At 46.9% G+C, this 19,224-nt stretch overlaps 1 protein-coding gene across 2 annotated transcripts in view; it reads right to left on the minus strand.

The window, feature by feature from the left end:
- CREBRF (CREB3 regulatory factor) overlaps window positions 1-18,419 on the minus strand; it is a 56,462-nt gene extending 38,043 nt beyond the window's left edge. Inside the window, exon 1 of one of the 2 annotated variants that reach the window (XM_069764096.1) lies at window positions 18,294-18,419. The gene's annotated coding sequence lies outside the window, so the exon portion shown is untranslated. Of the gene's footprint in view, window positions 1-17,430; window positions 17,780-18,293 lie in introns of those variants that run through there. The other variant, XM_069764095.1, reaches the window with a different exon arrangement.
- Between the last annotated feature and the right edge of the window lie 805 nt (window positions 18,420-19,224).

Consider the following 19,224-nt stretch of genomic DNA (forward strand, 5'->3'; position numbering starts at 1 on the left):
TAGCAAAACCGTCTTCAAAGAAATATTCTTTAGTGAGGCTGTATGGAGAGGCTCAAAAGGTGGTTGTGTTAATGCATTCAAAACTATCGAAAGATCCCACTGAGGAACCCGAGGAATGTTAATTGGTTTTGATCTTTCACAAGCGGATATAAACCGGGATATCCATTTATTTCCTGCAATGTCATGATTAAAAAGAGCTCCTAATGCTGAAACCTGCACCTTCAGAGTGCTCACGGAGAGCCCTAATTCCAGCCCTTTTTGTAGAAATTCTAATATTTGAAATATAGGAATCTCAGAGGAAAATTGTGTAGTATGAAATTGAAGGAATTTCCTCCAAATTCTAACATAAATCCTGGTAGTTGAAGGTTTTCTGCTCTTCATAAGAGTATCGATTAACCCATTAGAAAACCCCCTGAGATTTAGTAACCGCCTCTCAAACTCCAGGCAGTTAAGTTCATGCCCTTTGCCTGAGGATGGAGGAATGGACCCTGAGAGAGCAGGTCCTTGGACTGAGGCAGAATCCATGGATCTGACACGGACATCGCCCTCAGCCATGAGAACCATGGCCTCTTGGGCCAAAATGGGGCTATCAACAGAACTTTTGCGCCCTCCTCCCTTATTTTTCTTATTACTATAGGTAATAGATTCCATGGAGGGAAAGCATAGGCCAGATCGAATGTCCATGGCGTCTGGAGGGCATCGAGTATGTCTGGCTTGTCCTCCCTGTTTAGAGAGGCAAACATCTTGACTTGACGGTTGGCTCTTGTGGCAAACAAGTCTATTTGAGGAACACCCCATCGAGCTGTTATTGCCTTGAAAATCTTCCTGCTCAGCATCCATTCCCCTTGATGAAGAGTATGACGGCTCAGGAAATCGGCACGAAAGTTGTCTGTGCCTCTGATGTGTACTGCCGATAGTGATAGTAGATGACCTTCGGCTAATTCCATGATGTCTGATGCCACCTCCCTGAGTTTGTCCGACCTTGTACCTCCCTGATGGTTCAGATACGCCACCGCAGTGGTGTTGTCGGAGAATACTCTTGTACGAGAGCCGCTGAGCTGGGGAAGAAAGTGGAGAAGGGAGTAATATACCGCCCTCAACTCCTTGACATTCGAGGAATTATTAAGATCTGAGCTGGACCAAAGATCCTGAACCCATTGATCCTGAAAATGTGCCCCCCAGCCTTCAGGACTAGCATCTGTGGTCACAACACTAGAAGGAGTGATTACCCATAGAACCCCCTTTGAAAGATTATTCTGATCCAACCACCACCTAAGGGAGTGTAATACTTCCGATGTTAGAAAAACTGTTCTATCCAGACATCCTCTATTCTTAATGTCCTCCTCCAATACAAATTTTTGTAGCTGCCTAGTATGGAACTGTGCCCACTGTACCGCAGGAATGCACGATGTTAGAGAGCCTAGCAATGACATGACCTGTCTTAGTGACATACTACGTCTTTTTATTGCTGAGGACACCTTATCAACTATGGAGAATTTCTTATCCTCAGGCAGTTTACAAATCTGGTCAACGGAATCCAGAAGGAGCCCAAGGAATCTTTGACACGTTACAGGCTGAAGTCTAGATTTTTCCCAATTAACTAGCCAACCCAGGGATTGTAAGGATATGACTACTTCCCGTAATCTCTGCTCACACTGTAGGGGGCTCTTTCCTACAATCAACAGGTCATCTAGATATGGAATGACCAAAGTATCCTTTACCCGTAAAAAGGACATTACTTCTGATAGTTAGGGTACCGTCACACTATACGATTTACCTACGATCACGACCAGCGATATGACCTGGCCGTGATCATAGGTAAATCGTAGTGTGGTCGCTGGGGAGCTGTCACACAGACAGCTCTCCAGCGACCAACGATGCCGAGGTCCCTGGGTAACCAGGGTAAACATCGGGTAACTAAGCGCAGGACCGCGCTTAGTTACCCGATGTTTACCCTGGTTACAAGGGTTAAACTAAAAAAAAACAAACAGCACATACTTACATCTGGTGTCCGTCACGTCCCTTGCCGTCTCTGCTTCCCGCACTGTGACTGCCGGCTGTAAAGTGAAAGTGAAAGCACAGCCGCTGTGCTCTGCTTTCACTTTACGGCCGGCAGTCATAGTGCGGGAAGCAGAGACGGCAAGGGACGTGACGGACACCAGATGTAAGTATGTGCTGTTTGTTTTTTTTTAGTTTAACCCTTGTAACCAGGGTAAACATCGGGTAACTAAGCGCGGTCCTGCGCTTAGTTACCCGATGTTTACCCTGGTTACAAGCGAACGCATCGCTGGATCGCATCGCTAGATCGGTGTCACACACACCGATCTAGCGATGACAGCGGGAGATCCAGCGATGAAAGAAAGTTCTAAACGATCTGCTACGACGTACGATTCTCAGCAGGATCCCTGATCGCTGCTGCGTGTCAGACACAGCGATATCGTAACGATATCGCTGGAACGTCACGAATCGTACCGTCGTAGCGATAGAAATGTTATAGTGTGACGGTACCCTTACTTAGTAAAAATCCTTGGGGCCATAGATAACCCGAAGGGCATTGCTCTATATTGTAAATGACGAATTTGCCCCTCTATACAAACTGCTACCCGAAGAAATTGTTGGTGTGAATTATGAATGGGAATATGGTAGTAAGCATCTTTTAGATCCAATACTACCATGTAACAATTTGGAAATAGATTTTTTATAGCTGAACGAATGGATTCCATTTTGAATGTTTTAGGTTTTATAAAGGAATTCAGCTTCCTCAAATTGATTATAGTTCTGAAAGAGCCATCCGGCTTACTAATCAGGAACAAGGGAGAGTAAAAACCTCTCCCTATCTGAGAAGATGGAACCTCTACTAGGACATGTTTGCGTAGGAGGGTTTTAACCTCGGTTTCAAGTGCCTCTTGCTGAGGCTTGGATCTTAAGTCTTCCCCCCACCGGAGAAATATCACTGATGGAATTTATCGGTTGGCTTGAAGGGGCGTTTATTAAACAGATTTCCTTTTTGTTTGAAATCCTTATTATTCCACCTGTCTCTGAAGCCTCCCTTTCTTCCGAATGGTGGCTTCCTGAACGCCCTTCTGTAAGACGGAATAAAGGGATTAGGGAATCCTTTCTTCCTCTCGCCCGCCTTAGTGAGAATATCATCAAGGACTGTGCCAAACAGGTACTCACCCTGACAGGGTATGGAACATAATTTGGATCTTGACTGGGCATCCCCCTTCCAGTTTTTTAACCATAAAGCCCGCCGAGCCGTATTAGCGAGATTAGCTGTCCTGGCCGCCAGGCGGAGGGAATCAATTGAGGCATCTGAAATAAAAGCCGCAGCACCTTTAATCAAAGGGATAGATGCCCTTAATTTTTCTCTAGATACGCCACTTTTAATCTTCTGATCCAGCTGATCCAGCCAGACTAGCATTGATCTGCCAGTACATGTGGCTGAAATAGCCGGCTTGAATGCCGTGACACAGGCCTCCCACGATTTTTTAAGGAGTGCGTCTGATTTCCGGTCCATAGGATCTGATAAGGAACCTGCATCCTCTACTGGTAAGGAGAAACGGCGAGATGTAGACGCAACTGCCGCATCGACTTTTGGTATCTTGGCCCAGGTATTCAAATCCTCATCATCAAAGGGGTAGCGCCTCTTACAGGATATTGGGACCAACCCCTTTTGACCTCTACTCCATTCTTTTTTAACGAGATCTTTTATGGCCTGATTTATTGGAAATACGTGGCCTTTCTTCTGAGAAAGACCAGCGAACATAACTTCTTGTGGCGTCTGGGGTTTTTTTGATTCAGACACCCCCATCGTATTTCTCACTGATTTTACTAGGTTGTTTATGCCCTCAGTTGGAAAACAGACGAAGTCCTCTTCCTCTGAGGAATTAGATTGCTGAGAAATATCAGAGTCGACCTCCCCACTCTCCGCTGATGTGTCAGCTCTAGGAGAGGATGTTTTCCTCCTTCGTTTCTCCATATTTACTGAAGAAGTAGAACCACCTCCCAACGACTGGAGTTCTTCCCGAATTATGAGACATATCTCATTCATTTTAACCGATTCCTCCTGCCGTAAGGTGTTGTCTATACATGCCTGACACAGACTTTTAAGATAGGAGTCAGGCAGGGGTTCGGTACATATGGCACATTGTTTGTGCTTACTCTTCCCCGTCCTCTTTGCCTAGAAATAATATAAGCAAAGGAATCAATATAAGCTTCAGTGAAGCTATATACGCACTCACCCAGCGTAATATTTATACCGGCTGCGGAGATGCCTTAGCTTGGGGTGTGGAACGGGAGGATTTTCTTCCTGATTTATCAGTGGAGTCACTTATTTTAGAGTGTCCACTATTCCTTTTCCTGGCTTCACCACTAGGGACTAATGGCTCTTCCATAGGGTGCACCCTGACCTCCTCTTGGGACGACATAATGGCACACTGACTGCCTTAACTGACTACACTTTATAGTGTAGTAATGTACACACCCCTTGCTTTGTCTCCACTTTTTTTTTTTTACTTACAGATCCGGCGTTTAGAGTAATGGCACCGCATGGGGGAATCCAATATGGCGGTTCCCCCGGAAATGACCTCCAACACCGTGCCCCGGAAGTTCCTCTCCATTTCCGGGACGCCGACGCTACTGCGCATGCGCCCGCGTCCTGTATGCCGGGAGACGCCGCTGCATCCCACCATGTCACCTCTTACCTTGGAGGGACAGGAGGGCCTCGTATCGTGGAACCGTCTCACCGCTGCCCAGACGCACACCGGAGGACGTCGCACCAGGTACCCGCACTGTCGGCGTCTCCACAACGGTGTCCCAGCAGGGAGACCGTTGGATAACTTCAGGCTGCCTGTCAGCCGCACCAGATGAGGGGGGAGCCCGCAGGATCATTCCCCCGACTCTGTCTACCTGCTTCTGGAACCCCTGCCGCTCAGCAGAGTCGTACAGGCGGTAGTCCAGGCAGGTCTTCCTCTTCCTATCCATAGAGTCTTCTCTGTGGGTCTCCATCTAGGAACAGGAAACCAACTGAGGAGCGAGGGGGGGCCGCCCCTTTTATCTCTCTGTAGGTTTCCTGTTCCTAGGGGCGGATCCCCTCTCTCTCTAGTGGGTGCTGTCGTGGCGAATAGAAAAAATGCGATTTTTATCACCTAAATGTCGCTAACTTCTGAACAGGCCGCTATAGCCGGCAGACTCTAAGGCTGTTATTTGTCCAGGAATTGCCATGGCAAACATCAGGACCACACAATAATGATCTCAGGGTGTCAATAGGGTCAAAGACGGAACCCCCACACTCAACCATTTAGATGCCGTAGTCACTAGTGACAGCAGCATCTAAGGGGTTAAAAAGTCATGGTTGGTGCCAACACAAATCGAGGCTGATGCAGCAAGTTGTCAGCTATAGTGTACAGTCAACAGCTGATGCATTTTCACCCGGCAGGGGATGCCATTGTCTGATATGTGAGGTCAGTAAAAAGATGTATTGGTGGTCACTAAAGGGTTAAAAATATATATATTTTTTTTAAAAAGTCCTGAAGGTGTCCATATCCTTTAAACGAGAGTATGATTCACCCAATTATATGTTTCTGTCTGATTACAATGCAATAAAAGCCTTTATGTAAACTTGCCAAGAGTCCGAACAATTGGCAGGTGGCCCCAGAACAGGAACCAGATCACTGGCGCTGATGCGGAATGGGCAGAGCTAGGCAGCACTTTGATCATTCACGCTTCCCTCTGACCCTGGGGTGGGGACAGACTGCACTTGTCAGTGTTCTCTTTATCGCCCTTTCATCAGATCGCTGGGACATTGTAATTTATGTCAAATTCTCAATACAGTCCCAGTCTATAGTCCCAGTATAGTCGTACTCAGCCTTTCCAATATTACAGTATTACCAACCCAAGCCGTCACACAAACATTTATACAAAAAAAGGGGGACGTGAGCTTTGCTGCTCCTGGTATGATGGGATCACTACTCGTAAAGCCAATTTTTGGTGACAGAGGAGGTTTCTGACTTAACAGGCAGAAGGAATATATTCACGCTTAAATAGATGATAATGTGTGCAAATGTAAAGCGCTGTGGAATATGTTAGCGCTATATAAAAATAAAGATTATTATTATACAGTTACGTCCATATATATATATATATATATATATATATATATATATATATATATATATATATATATATATATATATATATATATATATATACACACACAGTTGGGTCCATATATATTTGGACAGAGACAACATTTTTCTAATTTTGGTTACAGACATTACCACAATGAATTTTAAACAAAACAATTCAGATGCAGTTGAAGTTCAGACTTTCAGCTTTCATTTGAAGGTATCCACAATAAAATTGGATGAAGGGTTAAGGAGTTTCAGCTCCCTAACTTGTGCCACCCTGTTTTTGAAGGAACCAAAAGTAATTGGACAGATTCAATAATTTTAAATAAAATGTTCATTTTTAGTACTTGGCTGAAAACCCTTTGTTGGCAATGACTGCCTGAAGTCTTGAACTCATGGACATCACCAGACGCTGTGTTTCCTCCTTTTTGATGCTCTGCCAGGCCTTCACTGTGGTGGTTTTCAGTTGCTGTTTGTTTGTGGGCCTTTCTATCTGAAGTTTAGTCTTTAACAAGTGAAATGCATGCTCAATTGGGTTGAGATCAGGTGACTGACTTGGCCATTCAACAATATTCCACTTCTTTGCTTTAATAATCTCCTGGGTTGCTTTGGCTTTATGTTTTGGGTCATTGTCCATCTGTAGTATGAAACGACGACCAATCAGTTTGGCTGCATTTGGCTGGATCTGAGCACACAATATGTCTCTGAATACCTCAGAATTCATTCGGCTGCTTCTGTCCTGTGCCACATCATCAATAAACACTAGTGACCCAGTGCCACTGGCAGCCATGCATGCCCAAGCCATCACACTGCCTCCGCCGGGTGTTACAGATGATGTGGTATGCTTTGGATCATGAGCTGTACCACACCACCATACTTTTCTCTTTCCATCATTCTGGTAGAGATTGATCTTGGTTTCATCTGTCCAAAGAATGTTCTTCCAGAACTGTGCTGGCTTTTTTAGATGTTTTTTAGCAAAGTCCAGTCGAGCCTTTTTATTCTTGATGCTTATGAGTGGCTTGCACCGTGCAGTGAACCCTCTGTATTTACTTTCATGCAGTCTTCTCTTTATGGTAGATTTGGATATTGATACGCCGACCTCCTGGAGAGTGTTGGTCACTTGGTTGGCTGTTGTGAAGGGGTTTCTCTTCACCATGGAGATTATTCTGCGATCATCCACCACTGTTGTCTTCCGTGGGCGCCCAGGTCTTTTTGCATTGATGAGTTCACCAGTGCTTTTTTTTTTCCTTTCTCAGGATGTACCAAACTGTATATTTTGCCACTCCTAATATTGTAGCAATTTCTTGGATGGGTTTTTTCTGTTTTCGCAGCTTAAGGATGGTTTGTTTCACCAGCATGGAGAGCTCTTTTGACCAGATGTTTACTTCACAGCAAAACCTTCCAAATGCAAGCACCGCACCTCAAATCAACTCCAGGCCTTTCATATGCTTAACTGAGAATGACATAACGAAGGGATTGCCCACACCTGTCCATGAAATAGCCTTGGAGTCAATTGTCCAATTACTTTTGGTCCCTTTAAAAACAGGGTGGCACATGTTAAGGAGCTGAAACTCCTAAACCCTTCATCCAATTTTAATGTGGATACCCTCAAATGAAAGCTGAAAGTCTGAACTTCAACTGCATCTGAATTGTTTTGTTTAAAATTCATTGTGGTAATGTCTATAACCAAAATTAGAAAAATGTTGTCTCTGTCCAAATATATATGGACTTAACTGTATATAAATAGGATCTCCACAGAAAGCAAAAAACTACTAATGTATATTAAAAGAGAAGTCCCAAATAATTAGCTTACTGTTTTGCTATGGCAGACATATTCTCAAGAACTCTAAGAGGAAGTGCAGCCATATTGGTTGCTACCATGGCAACGTATAGTTAACCCTCCATTCTGTTAACACATTCAAGAAAAAACAAGTGGCAGTTTATGAGAGGTTAATGAAAAACACGTAACTAACAGAAAATATACTTTTGCTCAAAATCCAGCAAAGTGAAGTTGTGATCACTGGGTGCCAATGGGTTACAATGGCGGCATTTGGCCTACAGAAGGCTCTCTGGCTGCCATCATGGTACTCAACTACAGGCTGAGCTCTGTAGGAGGCCATGATTGTTCCTATATACTACTATGGTATTGCAGTATATAGTACAAGTGAAACAAAACACACGTTCCAAGTCTCCTAAAAGATTATTTTTAAAAAAGCTTGCAGAAATATAAAACACATATACATTACTGTTCAAAAGTTTAGGGTCACTTAGAAATTTCGTTAGTTTTGAAAGAAAAGCACAGTTTTTTTTCCAATGAAGCTAACATTAAAGGATTCAGAAATACACTCCATACATTGTTAATGTGGTAAATGACTATTCTAGCTGCAAACATCTGGTTTGTAATGCAATATCTTCATAGGTGTATAGAGGCCCATTTCCAACAACCATCACTCCAGTGTTCTCATGGTACTTTGTGTTTGCTAACTGTGTAAGAAAGCTAATGGATGGTTAGAATACCCTTGAAAACCCTTGTGCAAGTATGTTAGCACAGCTGAAAACAGTTTGGCTGATTAGAGAACCTATAAACCTGATTTTCCTTTGAGCTAGTTGAGAATCTGGAGCATTACATTTGTTGGTTCCATTTAACTCTCAAAATGGCCAGAAAAAAAGAACTTTCATGTGAAACTTGACAGTCTATTCTTGTTCTTAGAAATGAAGGCTATTCCATGCGAGAAATTGCCAAGAAGCTCAAGATTTCCTACAACGGTGTGTACTACTCCCTTCAGAGGAGAGCACAAACAGGCTCTAACCAGAGTAGAAAGAGAAGTTGGTGGCCCCGCTGCACAACTGAGCAACAAGACAAGTACATTAGAGTCTGTAGTTTGAGAAATCGTCGTCTCATAGGTCCTCAACTGGCAGCTTCATTAAATAGTACACACAAAACGCCAGTGTCAACATCTACAGTGAAGTGACTCCGGGATGCTGGCCTTCAGGGCAGAGTGGCAAAGAAAAAGCCATATCTGAGAATGGCTAATAAAAAAGGAAAAGACTAATATGGGCAAAAGAACACAGACATTGGACAGAGGAAGATTGGAAAAAAGTGTTATGGACAGAAAAATCCAAATTTGAGGTGTTTGGATCACACAGAAGAACATTTGTGAGATGCAGAACTGAAAAGATGCTGGAAGAGTGCCTGACGCCATCTGTCAAGCATGGTGGAGGTAATGTGATGGTCTGGGGTTGCTTTAGTGCTGATAAAGTGGGAGATTTGCACAAGGTAAAAGGGATATTGAATAAGGAAGGCTATCACTCCATTTTGCAACGCCATGCCATACCCTGTGGACAGTGCTTGATTGGAGCCAATTTCATCCTACAACAGGACAATGACCCAAAGCACATCTCCAAATTATGCAAGAACTATTTAGGGAAGAAGCAGGCAGCTGATATTCTATTTGTAATGGAGAGGCCAGTGCAGTCACCAGATCTCAACCCCATTGAGCTGTTGTGGGAGCAGCTTGACCGTGTGGTACGCAAAAAGTGCCCATCAAGCCAAACCAACTTGTGGGAGGGAGTTCTGGAAGCATGGGGTGAAATTTCTCCATATTACCACAGCAAATTAACTGCTAGATTGCCAAAGGTCTGCAATGCTGCTGTAATTGCTGCAAAGGGAGCATTCTGTGACAAAAGCAAAGTTTGAAGGAGAAAATTATTATTTCAAAACAAAAATCATTTTTTTCGAACCTCGTCAATGTCTGGACTAGATTTTCAACTCATTGGATTAATAAAAGTATGAGTTTTCATGGAAAATACAAAATTGTCTGGGTGACCCTAAACTTTTGAGCGGTTGTATATACAGTGCCTACAAGTAGTATTCAACCCCCTGCAGATTTAGCAGGTTTACACATTTGGAATTAACTTGGCATTGTGACATTTGGACTGTAGATCAGCCTGGAAGTGTGAAATGCACTGCAGCAAAAAAGAATGTTATTTCTTTGTTTATTTTTTTTTTAAATTGTGAAAAGTCTTTTTAAAGGGTCATTTATTATTCAACCCCTCAACCCACCAGAAATCTGTTTGGTTCCCCTAAAGTATTAAGAAGTAGTTCAGGCACAAAGAACAATGAGCTTCACGTTTGGATTAATTATCTCTTTTTCCAGCCCTTTCTGACTATTTAAGACCCTCCCCAAACTTGTGAACAGCACTCATACATGGTCAACATGGGAAAGACAAAGGAGCATTCCAAGGCCATCAGAGACAAGATCGTGGAGGGTCACAAGGCTGGCAAGGGGTACAAAACCCTTTCCAAGGAGTTGGGCCTACCTGTCTCCACTGTTGGGAGCATCATCCGGAAGTGGAAGGCTTATGGAACTACTGTTAGCCTTCCACGGCCAGGACAGCCTTTGAAAGTTTCCTCCCGTGCCGAGGCCAGGCTTGTCCGAAGAGTCAAGGCTAACCCAAGGACAACAAGGAAGGAGCTCCGGGAAGATCTCATGGCAGTGGGGACATTGGTTTCAGTCAATACCATAAGTAACGTACTCCACCGCAATGGTCTCCGTTCCAGACGAGCCCGTAAGGTACCTTTACTTTCAAAGCGTCATGTCAAGGCTCGTCTACAGTTTGCTCATGATCACTTGGAGGACTCTGAGACTGACTGGTTCAAGGTTCTCTGGTCTGATGAGACCAAGATCGAGATCTTTGGTGCCAACCACACACGTGACGTTTGGAGACTAGATGGCACTGCATATGACCCCAAGAATACCATCCCTACAGTCAAGCATGGTGGTGGCAGAATCATGCTGTGGGGCTGTTTCTCAGCCAAGGGGCCTGGCCATCTGGTCCGCATCCATGGGAAGATGGATAGCATGGCCTACCTGGAGATTTTGGCCAAGAACTTCCGCTCCTCCATCAAGGATCTTAAGATGAGTCGTCATTTCATCTTCCAACAAGACAACGACCCAAAGCACACAGCCAAGAAAACCAAGGCCTGGTTCAAGAGGCAAAAAAATCAAGGTGTTGCAGTGGTCTAGTCAGTCTCCTGACCTTAACCCAATTGAAAACTTGTGGAAGGAGCTCAAGATTAAAGTCCACATGAGACACCCAAAGAACCTAGATAACTTGGAGAAGGATCTGCATGGAGGAGTGGGCCAAGATAACTCCAGAGACCTGTGCCGGCCTGATCAGGTCTTATAAAAGACGATTATTAGCTGTAATTGCAAACAAAGGTTATTCCACAAAATATTAAACCTAGGGGTTGAATAATAATTGACCCACACTTTTATGTTTAAAATTTATAAAAATTTAACTGAGCAACAAAACTTTTTGGTTTGTAAGATTTATGCATCTGTTAATAAATCCTGCTCTTGTTTGAAGGCTCTAACTTATTTGCATCTTATTAAACCTGCTAAATCTGCAGGGGGTTGAATACTACTTTTAGGCACTGTATATCAAAGGAGATAAAAAAAAAACAAAAACAAAAAAACACGTATCTGGCATCTTCTCGTCTGCAAAAGTGTGATTAAAAGTTAACCCTAACCCTATGGCAAACAATGTAAAGTAAAAGACGGTGACCGGTAAGTATATAACACAATGACATGACTCCAGACTAACATACGCACAGGTTCAGGGAATAAAAAAATAAAAATAGAAACTAAAAATGTATGAAGTATTGTATCGCCATAATCACACTGAACTAGCCAATCAGGCCCAATGAACAGAGTAAAAACAAAACCTCCCCCCAAAATTGCGAAATTAAATTTTTTGTTCCCCATTTCATATCACTTCGAATCCCTCTCCTATCTCTCAGTACATTCATACATTAAAAGGAATTGTGTAATTAAAAGCTGACTTTCTGAAAAAAAAAAACTTGATGGAAAAATACTAAAAAATTGAGGGGGGGAGGAGGGAAATGGCAAACAATACATTTCCTGGTCAATAAAGTAATAATGTAGTCAAGAAGAAATAAATTCTTAAAAGTCAACTATCCTTAAAACCTGGTACATACTGTCTCAGAGACAACAGCTGCATTAACTTTATAAAAAAAAATTTCAGAAAAATAATCTTCCAACCTGTCAGACGCATGTAAGATTTTTGAAGTAATGCCATATGTTCCTTAAGGTACCGTCACACTTAGCGACGCTGCAGCGATACCGACAACGATCCGGATCGCTGCAGCGTCGCTGTTTGGTTGCTGGAGAGCTGTCACACAGACAGCTCTCCAGCGACCAACGATCCCGAGGTCCCCGGTAACCAGGGTAAACATCGGGTAACTAAGCGCAGGGCCGCGCTTAGTAACCCGATGTTTACCCTGGTTACCATCCTAAAAGTAAAAAAACAACCGCTACATACTTACCTACCGCTGTCTGTCCCCGGCGCTGTGCTTTCCTGCACTGGCTGTGAGCGCCGGGCAGCCGGAAAGCAGAGCGGTGACGTCACCGCTCTGCTTTCCGGCCGCTGTGCTCACAGCCAGACCAGAGAAGCAGAGCGCCGAGGACAGACAGCGGTAGGTAAGTATGTAGCGGTTGTTTTTTTTACTTTAAAGATGGTAACCAGGGTAAACATCGGGTTACTAAGCGCGGCCCTGCGCTTAGTTACCCGATGTTTACCCTGGTTACCAGCGAAGACATCGCTGAATCGGTGTCACACACGCCGATTCAGCGATGTCTACGGGGAGTCCAGCGACTAAATAAAGTTCTGGACTTTCTTCCCCGACCAGCGACAGCACAGCAGGGGCCTGATCGCTGCTGCCTGTCACACTGGACGATATCGCTAGCGAGGACGCTGCAACGTCACGGATCGCTAGCGATATCGTCTAGTGTGACGGTACCTTTACTGATCAATACTGCACAGATCTGCAGGGCGGCTTCACGGTTCCTGTGAGGCAGTGAATTCCAGACTGGACGCGGGTCTCCTGATCTGAACTTAAAAGCCTCAGACAGGTCTATCAGGCTATGTGCACACGCTGCGGGTCCGCAGCGGTTTCCCATGCATTTACAGTACAATATAAACCTATGGGAAACGCAATCCACAGTGCACATGCTGCGGGAAAAAACGCACGGACACGCAGCGGTTTACATTCCGCATCATGTCAATTCTTTATGCAGAATCCACAGCGGTTTTACAACGGCTCCATAATAGAAAACCGCAGGTGTAAAACCGCAGTGGAATCCGCACAAAAACTGCTGTAAATCCACAATAAGGCTATGTTCACACCTTGCGTCGGGTCCCTGCGGGTTCTCCCGCAGCGGATTTGATAAATCTGCAGGGCAAAACAACTGCGGTTCTCCCTGCAGATTTATCGCGGTTTGTTCCGCGTTTTCCGCTGCGGGTTTCCGCCTATACTATTGATGCTGCATATGCAGCAATATGCAGCATCAATAGTAATGTTAAAAATAATAAAAATTGGTTATACTCACCCTCTGACGTCCCGATCCCTCGGCGCTGCACCCGGCGGTCCGGTTCCAGAGATGCTGTGCGAGAAGGACCCTTCGTGACGTCACGGTCATGTGACCGCGACGTCACCGCAGGTCCTGGGCGCACAGCAACTCTGACCGGACAGCCGCGTGCAGCGCCCAGGAGCTCCGGACATCAGAGGGTGAGTATAACCAGATTTTTTATTTTTTAACCCCAAATATGGTTCCCAGGGCCTGGAGGAGAGTCTCCTCTCCTCCACCCCGGGTACCACCCGCACATTATCCGCTTACTTCCCGCAACGTGGGCACAGCCCCATGCGGGAAGTAAGCGGTTCAATGTATTCCTATGGGTGCAGAATCGCAGCGATTCTGCACAAAGAAGTGACATGCTGCGGGTTGTAAACCGCTGCGTTCCCGCGCGGTTTTTCCCGCAGCATGTGCACAGCGGTTTGCGGTTTCCATAGGGTTTACATGTTACTGTAAACGCTATGGAAACTGCTGCGGACCCGCAGCATCAAAATCGCAGCGGTTCCGCGGTAAAAACCGCTAAGTGTGAATATAGCCTAAATCCGCAGGAAAAACACGCAGTTTTTGCCCTGCAGATTTATCAAATCCACTGCGGAAAAATCCGCAGAGCATCTTTCTACGGGTGCACATACCCTCAAACTGCTGAATTTGGGTCAACATACCATACCCACAGTCGGTCTGGAAATCATGGCCTAAAGTTTTCAGACTGACAAATTTTGGTTTGAAAACATGCCTGAAATTAAGAAGAGAGTGGTTCAATTGCTGTGAACAAGGAAGTCAAGAAGGTCCAGTGAGCGCCAGGACAGTCTCCAGGACTCAGCTATGGGATCGGGTCAACACCAGAGCAGAGCTTGCAGTGGGCAGGTGTCCGTAGGTCTACGTGCACAGTGAGGCAAAGGATTTTGGAGGCTGACCTGGTGTCAGTAAGGGCAGCCAGAAAGACTCTTCTCTCCAAGATAATCAAAAACAGACTGACATTCTGCAGAAAGTACAGCGTTTTGACTGCAGAGGGCTTGGGTAAAGTTATTTTCTCTGAAGAAGCCCCCTTCAGATTGCTTGGAATTTCTGGAGGAAATATTATCTAGAGGAGAAAAGGCCAGGGAAGCGCTACCGTGAGTCCTGTGTCATGCCAACAGTAAAACTTCCCGAGACCTTTCGTGTGTGGGGTTGCTTTTCATTTTACTTAAGAAAACTCCCATTAATAAAGAATGTAATCTAAATATCCCCCAAGACCAACTTCTCCCAATGATTCAGGGGTCATTTGGTGATTTACAAGGCTTTTTACAGCATGATGAAGCAACATGTAACAGGGGAAAAGTGATTTGTCTCCCTGAACAAAATATTGATATTTTGGGGCCATGGCGGTAAACTACCTGATCTGAATCCCATGGAGAACCAGTGGTCAATTCTTAAAAAGTAGATGGACAACCAATAACACTGTCACGACACAGATGTCGGGTGACCGGGTACCAGGGGCTCCTTCCCTGTACCTAACGATAGGGGGCATGCTAGACCACCCTGTTCTATGGGTTACTTCTGAAGGTGAAGATGCCGGGGCCACGTACCTTGCCTTATCTCATGAATCTGCCCTCAGTCTGTTCCCGTCCCCCACCCAGGGAAGAGGGGAGCAGCTGTGCACAACAGTACACTAACCAATGAACAAGGCAACATGAACAGGGGCAACGGAAAAATGCCAGGCATAAAAATATTCACTCACCTATTACAGGGGAATGCACTGGGGAGAGGATGGGGGAAAACCAAAGTAGGAGAAGGAAAGGGAATTATCACATTTACTAGCCCAAGCAACAGTCACTTATAAATCCACCAAACACCTATCCTCCAAGCCATGTAGCATAAGCTAGCTCTGCCAACGTGTTTCAGTCAGGACCCACATTATATAGGGGACAGGAGTGGCTAACTCTGCTCAGATGAGAGCTCAGACTCACAGAGCTCCCATCAAGGCCGATTAACCCCTGTACTGCCAAAAGAAATTTACATTGTTTAAAAAGAAGGCGAAGTGCTACTTTTCAGAGCAGGAGTAGAAGAAACCAGACACTGTGGTCTTCTGGCTCCTCTCCTTCTTGGCAACCCTGTGATACACTAATTGTGATGATAAGCATCTAGCACTGATTAGACAAGAATGGGTTGTCATCAGTCAGGGTTTAGCCCGAAAACTGATATCCAGCATGTCATGGAGAATTGTTTAAAGGTACCTTCACACTCAGCGACGCTGCAGCGATACCGACAACGATGTCGATCGCTGCAGCGTCGCTGTTTGGTCGCTGGAGAGCTGTCACACAGACAGCTCTCCAGCGACCAACGATCCCGAGGTCCCCGGGTAACCAGGGTAAACATCGGGTTACTAAGCGCAGGGCCGCGCTTAGTAACCCGATGTTTACCCTGGTTACCAGCGTAAAAGTAAAAAAAAAAACAAAAAAACAGTACATACTTACCTACCGCTGTCTGTCCCCGGCGCTGTGCTTCTCTGCACTCCTCCTGCACTGGCTGTGAGCACAGCGGCCGGAAAGCAGAGGGGTGACGTCACCGCTCTGCTTTCCGGCTGACCGATGCTCACAGCCAGTGCAGGAGGAGTGCAGAGAAACACAGCGCCGGAGACAGACAGCGGTAGGTAAGTATGTACTGTTTGTTTTTTTTTACTTTTACGCTGGTAACCAGGGTAAACATCGGGTTACTAAGCGCAGGGCCGCACTTAGTAACCCGATGTTTACCCTGGTTACCATTGTAAAAAAAAAACAAAAAAAAAAAAAAAACAGTACATACTTACATTCTGGTGTCTGTCACGTCCCTCGCTGTCGGCTTCCCTGCACTGTGTAAGCGCCGGCAGTAAAGCAGAGCGGTGACATCACCGCTGTGCTCTGCTTTACGGCCGGCGCTGGCACAGTCAGTGCAGGAAGTTGACGCCGGGGGACGCGACAGACACCGGAATTTAAGTATGTAGTGTTTTTTTTTTACATTTACAATGGTAACCAGGGTAAATATCGGGTTAGTAAGCGCGGCCCTGCGCTTAGTAACCCGATGTTTACCCTGGTTACAAGTGAAGACATCGCTGGATTGGCGTCACACACGCCGATTCAGCGATGTCTGCGGGTGATCCAGCGATGAAATAAAGTTCTGGCCTTTCTGCTCCGACCAACGATGTCACAGCAGGATCCAGATCGCTGCTGCGTGTCAAACACAACGATATCGCTAGCCAGGACGCTGCAACGTCACGGATCGCTATCGTTCTAAAGTTGCTCAGTGTGAAGGTACCTTAAGTGGCAAATTTTGTGAAAACCAAAGTTTGTGCTGGTCTCAAAACTTTTAGTCACGAATGCACATGGGTGTGTGAAAACTGGCTTTAGAAAAACACAAAATCGTGAAAAAAATGCTTAAGTCGCCGCGGCTGTTTGATGGCCGCAACACGTGTAGGGATTCCCTAACAAACAGACAATCCCCGCATGCGTTGCTACTGTCGAACAGCAGCGACACATGCAGTAGAGGCGACTCCAGCATACTTTGAGCATGCCAAAGTATTTGATTAGGACACGAGCATCCTCGCTCATCACTATGTGCTACCTCTGAAACTGCCACGGCCAGCCGCTGGGCACACATCTGTGGTATATGGTCCAAGCTCGGATGCCAATACCTGGGCTGCCCGACAGCCTGATTTATGCAGGAGACTTGCCAGGTACTGTGATCGGTGCATGGACGTGGGATCCCGACCTTAGTGGGTCTTCGATTTTACAGAGTCCATAGGTTCGAGATTGTAATTACGGGGGTCTGTACACACGGATCGGACAGGTGCACGCACGTACTGCCCGGCACCGCACATACAGCCTATATAATGACTAGAAAACCAGTCTTACCTGACTAGGATTACCGGGGCGTCACGTGTGCAATGTCCAGCACAATAACGCGCTGCAAGGTTGCACCAAGAGGAGTAAAACATGAAATGGCCAGTTATTACACAGGACTGGTATGTTTTCACATCAGCCCACAGCACAGACATGACCGCAGGATGACAGGTGACTGGCACAGACCCCACAGCTCACAAGTTTGGCACTGCAGAGTATGGAGTGCACAGGGGAGGGCCATGCCCGCACTCTGAGGGCGGAGAGGAGGCCAGTCTGCCAGCCATGCTGCCCGGGAGCCACACACAGGACACGCAGCCCCGCATACACACCCCTTTCTGGTGTACACAGCCAACATGGCCACAGCTCCAGCAAGGACGCAACCTAACCAGCGTCACAGCCTAGGCAGCAGCTGATTGGACAGCAGCTTTCCAGCGAGGACTGTGATTGGACAGAATGGAGTGTCACACAACCTGCTCCCGCCCCCTTCCTCCTAGCAAAGCTTCTGTGAGCGGACACATAAACAATCTCCTGCTCCATTCAATGCGAGGGGCGGGAGGCGCGGAGAGAGCCGAGAGCTGTGCCGCCGCCGCCGCCGCGCCTCCTCCCCCACCGCAGCCTGGGCCAGGAACGGAGGGCTGCTGATGTAAAGCCGCGGCTCCTCCCTCCGCGCACACCCCCCGGCCATGCAGAGCCCTCTACCCAGCAACACACCCCCTGCACGGCATGGAAACCAGTGCACCGGACCCACCGTGTGCAGGGGTCCTTATCCCGGGACGACACGGTGTGTGACTGGGCACCACGCCCCCCTCACCTGCCTCCCCGCCCTGCACAGGTACGGCCCCGTGCCCCCCCTCACAGGTGCCCCAGGCTCTCACCCGTCCCCGTTATGTGCTCCGTGCGCCCTGTCAGCCGCCTCTCTGCTGCCGCCGTCGCCGCTCTTCCCCCCGGACGGTCTCCATGCTTTCTGCTTTGTTTTGTTTATTTCCTTCCTGACGGGTTCCCGGAAAGCGCGTGACTCCCCGCCCACGTGACTAGGTGGCGAGCCAATCCTCGCCGCTTGGTACCCGAGCCTGGCCAATCAGCGCTCTGCTGTCAGGGGTGGCAGTGGAGGGGGGAGGTGAAGAGCAGCAGTAGTGAGCAGGAAGAGAAGGCGGCAGAGCCCGGGGTAGCAGCCGTGCCCCACACGGTCCCCACCGGCCACCACTGCCGTCCCTGCACTGCCAGTGTGGGGGGGTGCCCTCCGCTGTGCCCGGCGGCCTCCCGTGGCGTGCTGGCGCTGTCATGTGTCTTCGCTGTGTGTGGAGCGGGGAATCCCTGGGTGGGAGGGGTCTCCATTCATTCATTACCATGGCGAGGAGGGGGCTACATGCCACACAGCTGAAGCGCTAGTATTAGATGCTGGCACGTCATCACCCAGTTCCACCATCCCTGGTGTACATAAATCTGCCCCTAGGATAGTGGCCATTCTTACCCTCACTGGGCACACATACATCTGTCCCCCAGGTTGTGCCCATTCCTGCCATCCCTGGCATACATACATCTGCCCCCTGATAGTGCCCATTCTTACCTTCACTGGGCACACACACATCTGCCCCCCCCCCCCCATAGCGTCCATACTTATGCCCCTGGGGCACGCATACATCTGCCCCCTGGAGAACGCCCATTCTTACCTTCACTGGGCATGCATACATCTACCCCCCTGGATAGCACCCACTTACCTTCACTGGGCACACACACATCTGCCCCCCAGGTAGTGCCCATTCTTACGCTCCCAGGGCACACATACATCTGCCCCCCCGGATAGCG

The sequence above is a fragment of the Ranitomeya imitator genome, chromosome 4 (genome assembly GCF_032444005.1).
Source record: "Ranitomeya imitator isolate aRanImi1 chromosome 4, aRanImi1.pri, whole genome shotgun sequence".
Taxonomy (NCBI): Eukaryota; Metazoa; Chordata; class Amphibia; order Anura; family Dendrobatidae; genus Ranitomeya; species Ranitomeya imitator.